The sequence below is a fragment of the Capsicum annuum genome, chromosome 9, assembly GCF_002878395.1.
Source record: "Capsicum annuum cultivar UCD-10X-F1 chromosome 9, UCD10Xv1.1, whole genome shotgun sequence".
Classification (NCBI taxonomy): domain Eukaryota; kingdom Viridiplantae; phylum Streptophyta; class Magnoliopsida; order Solanales; family Solanaceae; genus Capsicum; species Capsicum annuum.
The window spans coordinates 177623245-177630899 of record NC_061119.1 but is presented as its reverse complement, the minus strand read 5'-3'; positions in this window follow the sequence as shown (position 1 = coordinate 177630899).

The following is a 7655-nucleotide window of genomic DNA, read 5'->3' as shown; positions in this document are numbered from 1 at the left end:
GTATGGTGCGCTTCACACCCATGCACACGACTCTACTTGACGCATATTTCAGACTTCCTAGGACACTTTAAAATCTTAGGCTTTGATACCAAGTTTGTAACACCCCGAGAGTACACCCTAGGTGCCATACGGTGCTTACAATTCTAAGGGACAATAAGCTAACTCATGAGCTAGTACCTGCTGTGAGCACTGAATTAAATATAATATACGAGGAAGAACAACTAATAAGCCATAAGGTTTTAAGTAATGGAAACTGATAGAATCTGCAAGCCAAACTGGTAAAATAATTTGACAATGTCAACTGAAGTTTAAATACTGAATGACTGACTGTAATGTCTAAAAGCGTCTAAACTGACTAATTATGAGTTGATGGGATAATCCCCAACTAAATACTAAACTGTAAACATGAAGATAACTAAACTGTCCTCAAAATATGAGGACTCACCACTGCAACCGTTGATGGTCTGGAAAATCTATGCGCGATTCAAAAATTAGGTGTCTGAACCTATGATATGATACATCATAGCACAAGAAAAGAGTATACGATCAGTACTTTGAATGTACTGGTATGCTAAATTAGGTAGGCTGATATGCATGGTTTTGTGAACATGAAAATTAATTATCTGAATATATGCATACAACATGAAGTACTGAATAGAGTGCATGAAATCTGTAGGTGCTGAAAATATGTAAAATATGTAAATAGCGATGATGCATGAAATCTGTAAGTACTAAGGATTCATAACCAAGCATATAACATATTCTTATAATAATCTGTAAATATTTAAATACTAAAATCTGATAAATGAATCATTGATATCTGTATGCTATGGTCAAGCAACTGAAACTAAATTACTGGACTGATTACTAGACTGAGACTGAAGGAGCTATCATCTAACCAATATGCCCCAATGAGCAAGTTTGGGGTCCAACTGTAACCCCAGTTGGAAGGGTATTAGTACCGTGCCACGGGTACTAATGCTACCTGTGTGAATCCACTATACTAATGTACTGTCCCGAAGGACTAAGAGAGTCAAGCCTAAACTGACGGGTGACCCCTGCGAGGTAGTCAAGCCTAATCTGACGGGTGACTCTTCTTATCCTACGTTGGCTACGTAGTTCTAGAGTATAGAGACTGCTACTAATGACTCTGCCTATCTGATGTGGAACCCACCATCTCTGCACTCGCTCGGTGTTAAATCCTACTCTGAACTGATCTGACTCGGGATGCTTAACTGTTATGAATTTAACTGATTATGATAACTGACTGAACTGATATTGCTCCTATTATGTCTGAAACTGTTCTAAATCTACTGAGACTAAGTAAACAACTATATTTTCAGGTATTCATAACCCCCAGGACTCAATAGCAATAAGAGTGAAATAGTACTAAACTTTAAGGGGTTTTCGGCACTAAAGTTAATAATCTCAGGATAAAATAATAATCCTGGAATAAAAGTTTGAAATAGTCGTTTGGTTGTAAATATTTGGGATAACTAAGTTATCCACTTAATTAGTGGGATAACAATCCCAAGACTATTTTTTTTGGTATAAAATTATACAAAGACTAAACTACTCTCAAAACCTATGATTTCAATTCACACATCTATATATATATATATATATATATATATATATATATATATATTTACTAGTATTTTAATTATGAATTTTAATAAAAATTAAATACTTAATAATTTTGACATAAATTTTATATTTACATTAAAAACTTATTAGTAATATATAATAATTTATCAAAAACTTAAATTTAAAATTCAAAATTCTTATTCCATCATTATCTCTAATTATCCGCTTTCATTGACCGGCCTCACATAAAAATATCAACACCATTGTTGAATTACATATTTTAAATTAAATAATTTTTTAATCACTTAAAAATTGATATAGTATATATAAAATAAATTTTAATATATTATATGAGTGATATGTGTTTAAATGAAATGAAATAAACAATAAATCCTCTTTTACTTTAACAAACTTAAGTTGAAAGTTTTTATTTTAAACTAAATAAGATGTAACAAGATTTTTTTAAACACATACGGCATAATCATGAAAAGGCACACGCAAAAAAAATTAAAGCTAAATAAGATAAAAGTTTTATTTTTAAAATACACACAATATAATCATAAAAATGCGCATACACAAAAAAATTAAGCTAAATAAGATGAAAGTTTTATTTTTAAGATTAAATATTTAAAGCTTGAAAAGAAATTATATAAAAAAGAGTTAAATAAGATGAAGGGTATTTTTTGTAATCACTTAATTTATTCTTAGAAATTATACCATGCTTATTACTTTAAATATAACAAACCAAACACTCAATAAAAAATAATCCCAGTATAACTTATCCCATCATAACTTATTCCATCATAACTAATCCCTTCATAACTTATTTTCAAACCAAACGGCTCCTAAGGACATAACATGAGAACATGCATTAAAAATTCATTCTTATAGGCATTTCATCAAACACTTGATATGCATAGTGTATATTAAGCATGAGAATAGTTTAAAGCTTGTAGTAAAAGCACAATTTCAACCTCAATATCACAAATCATGAATTAAATCAGTGGACAACAATATTTAAGCATGTGGAGTGTAATAATCAACATCAATTTTATAAAAACATGGTATAGGACAAGATTCATGGGATTTCATAGATAAAAACACAATTTCAAATCATAAATAACTTGTAAAGATCATAACTTTGTGTTTGAATTTTGATACGTGGCTTTAATGGTTGAAAGAGACCTATGATTGAACACTTAACATACTTGGGTGATGAATTCTTGAGGTTTCTTGATAGTGTTCTTGAGATTTGACCTTGATTATTGAAGGTTAGGGTTTTGCTAATTGAGAGAATGCTCTTGATTTTGAGGAAAAATTGAATAAAATAGTGACTAATTAGGTTATTAGTGATTAAATTTCGTGTTTGGGCTGACTGAGGTAAGGGAAAAGGGACTTTAAAGCCCTTGGAATTAAAACTCAGAATTGACTGAAAAATTCCGATTTTGGCACTTGGCGCGACGCGGTACAATCGCGTCGGGCTACTGAAAAATGGACAACTGGGAATAGGACTCTTGGCACGGCGCGGTACAATTGCAGTACCCCACTGAATATGATTTTGGCTCTTGGCACAACGCGGTGGGTTCACGGAGTCACATTGGAAAGTTACAATTGAAAAATGGCACTATGGTGAGAGACACCATTATCGCGGTGACACACTGAAAAAGTCAATTGGGAACTAGAACTTCACCGCGACACGCTAGGATCGTGATGGTTCACTAAAAATTGACGAATGTCATTTTGCCTGTTACCGCAATGCGGTGCTTGTGAATTTGGCACACTGTTTTACAAAAAGTGCCATAGCTTCTCATCTGGATATTGAATTTGAGTGAATTTTATATCGTTGGAAAGCTAATTTAATTTTCTACACATTGGTAAGTCTTAAACTTAAAGATACTGAATATTTTTGAAAATTTTATACAGAGATACCCGTGTACTGAGAGCTAAACTGAGCTAGGGAAGAACACTTTCTCTCAACAGTAACATTAAGAGAAGAGCCTCAACAATCAACTACTTACAAATGACACTAGAATTCTATAAGCAAAGAAGTCTATTGTAAAACATTCTGCTGCTATAAGCTTTTTTTTTTTTTGATAATTTTAGCATCTCTATCCTATGTACGAGTTTTTTCTTAAATTTAATAATTATATTCTCTACCTTAATAGTTCTATGCTGAAAGATTTTCTAGTTCCTGACTCTCCAGGTTTGATATACTATTACTTTACAAGCTGCTGCTGTTTTAATTTAATTTCCAGCAATATCTGCTTCATACTTTCCATCTTTAAGTGAGTATTAATCCACAGCATGATCTCCTCCTAAATACCTCTAATTCAGCTATATTCTATAAAAAGATGCTAGCTTGTTTCCAATGACTGCACATCACACAAGCAACCATTGAGATCAGTCATTTCCATCTTAAATTTCATCATTCTTTCCTTAGTGAGGAGTCCGTTTTTAACTGTATCCGGTCAATAACCCTGTGCTTTGGCTGAGCTAAAGTTGTCCACACTGACTCTACTTTTATTCATCTTAGCATGATCGCCTAGCTTTAAGATAACTCTGAGTGATGGAGTACTTCCCAGAGGCTGTTAAAATATAAATATTGTTAAGATACCAACTAGTTATTAGCTCCTCAGGGAATTTATCTTCCTCCAATACCAAGTACTGTCCTAGGGGGTATGTGATTCTAGATATTATCTTCCCCTTTCTTATAAATACCATTGACCCACCTTACCCATAAGGTGGTCTTGTCTACCACTAGCTGCCACAATAACTTTCCCATGGAGGCAATGTTCCATTTCCCGCAGTCTTTAACATTTAATCAATCCTTACATTTTGGTAAATATACATCTTCCTAAGAGATCAGACAAGGCTTTTTATTCTTATCATCACCCCTCCCCCCGCCACTAATATACTCTATGCATGTTCTGTCTACTTTCTTTAACACACTCTGTGGTAAAATAAATATAGTATCCCAGAAACTATGGATGGAGAACAACACTGTATTCAAAACTTTGAGTCTACCTACATAAGATAGTTTTTTAGCATAGGCAGTGGTGATTCTTTCTGTGATTTTATTAATCGGCTGCTGACACTCCAGTTTACTCCACTTTTCAGAAAAGAATTATAGTGTCAAGTATCTGATAGAGAATTCACCCTTTGTGTAACCTGTAATTTGCAATAAGGTGGATTGAACTTGATCAGTCACACCTTCAATGAAGATGTTAGATTCATCTAGATTGTCCAGTAAGCCTGTAGTAGCACTAAAGTGATCCAAAGTCTCCTTAACTCTACACACAAATTGCTCCTTTGCCTTACAAAAATCATAAGATCATCAACAAAGATCAAATGTGTTAATTCCACCCCTTTACATATTGGATGAAACTTGAACTCGGGCAACCTACTCATGTATTTAAAATTCCTTGACAAATATTTCATTACAAGGATAAATAAAAGAAGTGAGATAGGGTCACCTTGCTTTAATCCTCTTTTCCCATGGAGGAAACCATGTCCCTCTCCATTTATTTGGACAATGTATTTAGGTGTTGTGACATAAATTATCAACAATACTATAAACCTTTCATGGAATCTATAACCTTTCAACACTTCCACAAGGAATTCCCAACTAATCATGTCATAGGCTTTTCTTAAGTCAACATTCATAAGGCATCTTGGTATAGTTTTCATATCATAATGTCTAAGAAGATCATGACATATAAAAACATTATACATCATTGATCTACCCTGAACAAAGTCTGCTTGATTATTTGCAACTATGGGCTTAAAACCTCCTTCAACTTACTACACAACAACTTTGAAATATATTTATACAAAACATTACAATAAGAAATTGGTTTGTATTGGCTTGCTTCAATAGGCTCAACAACTTTTGGAATGAGAGTAATATTTGTGGCATTGAGTTGCTTTAACAGTTTACCTATCCTAAAGAATTCAAGGATTGCCCCAACAATATCTTTTTTCAATTAGGCTCCATGTGTCTTGGAATTAAGCACTTCCATAACCATATGGTCTTGGGCTCTTAGTCTTCATTATCCCAAACATAGCTTTCCTCACATCTTCACCTGAAAAGTCCTACAGTAGGTTAAGCTGCTGAACATTACTTAGCCTGTTTTCTGCCTTGATGACATCCATATTTTTTGCAAATCTTCCTGAACCTTTCTTACCCAATAATCCTTCATAATAGTTCACAAAAACCTCAACAATTCCTTTTGATATAAACTCCAGCTCACCTTGAGTACTTATTATTCGAGTAATGGCCTGCTTCAACCTTTTATGCTTTATTATTGTATAGAAGTAAGCAGTGTTATCATCTCTAAGTTGCACCCAATTAACCTTTATCCTTTGTTGAATATGCAACTCTGCTAAGCAAGAAGACTTCCTGAGTACAACATATTTAACTTTCTCTGTTGACTGTAGTTCTACACTCAATGGATTAGCCTGCAATTCCTTTTGAGCTTCCTAAAGGGATAATCTATCCTCTTCCACTTTCACTAATATATCTTGCCATTATGAACTTTTAATTTTTTAAGTTCATGCTTAAACAGTTTTAACTTTTGCACTACTTGATACATCTTGCAGCCCTCCACCTGAACCTCTCATCCTTTCTTTACCACTTTCTGACATAGTGGAGATGACTCTAATTATTACAAAACTTGAAAGATTTTGCACTACCTCTCTTGTCCTCTGTAATCACTAGCTCAATTAAGCAATGAAGCCTTATGTCTTCTGGCAAAAAACTAACTCTACTCCTTGGCATCTCATTTAACCAGATTTGATTAATAAACACACAATCTAATTTTGAAAAAATTCTTTGTTGAACATGCTTATCATTCCATGTATATCTCCCTTCTTGGTAGGGCAGTTCATATTAGTCACATTCTTCTACACAAGTAGCAAAGTTCACTGTTTCTACCCAAGTAACATTAGTACCCCATATTCTATCATCAACTGATAATACAAAATTAAATTCACCTAACAACACCCAAGGGTCTTGCATGGTTTTATGTAGTTTTACCATTTTAGACCATACATCTTTCTTTTCTCCTTAATATTAAAGGCATACACAAAGCTAATGACAAATTATTTCTACAAAGGGACATAAAGCACCTTACAAGTAATCATTTGAGCTGATTTATACAGAAAACTGACTTTGAAATAGTCTAGTCTTCATACCACCCAAATTTTCCCATTATAGTGACATTTTAAATTAATAACATACTTCCAGCCGTCAAACAACTTAGAAGCAACTTCATCAACCTTATCATTTTTAATTTTTGTCTCTCTCAGACCAATAAAACCTATTTTTTTTGAATTGCAAAGGAGTCTAATCTCCTTTTGCTTATTGAGAGCATTCAACCCCTTAATATTCCAGCTGAGAAGATTCTCCATCCACAACACGAGAATTGAGTTTTCTCCCCGACAACATGAGGATTGAGTTTTCTCCCCCCACAACTCTATTCCTTCTCCTGCATTATTAGGAACAAGACCACTCTGATCCAAGGCATCGAACTTATTATACAATTCAGTTTCATGTTGTGTCATCTTTCCATAACTATGTCTAACGGGTATAATCAATATATATCCTCTTTAGTGTTAATGCAACCCAGCCTGAGCCCTAGTAGGTTGTTGAGTCTGCCTTCGAACGCCTCTATCTATTACAGAAGGCTTAAGTCCCTTTTGGTGATTTTATTTTCTCCTCTACAGGAGCATATATGGATTTCTCTTTATCTCTTTTCTTTTATGTTTCCAGCGCTTTCTTCTTCCTACATTGATCAATGTAATGTCCATATTTAGTGAAATGCTTACAAAGAGTTGGACGCCAATCGCAAGCCACCTTTTATTCAATGACAATTCATTTTTCACTTTTAAATTTAATCACCTCCGACAAAGAGGAGTCCAGTTTAACTTCAACAAGAAATCTAACATAGTTTAAGCCCGTCTTCCTTTCAGTATTTTGGTCAACCATCAGCGGTTTGCCAATAAGGCTACCCAACTTACTCATTTTTGACTCCAATACTTGAAGTCAAGTCCAGGAAATTGAATCCAAA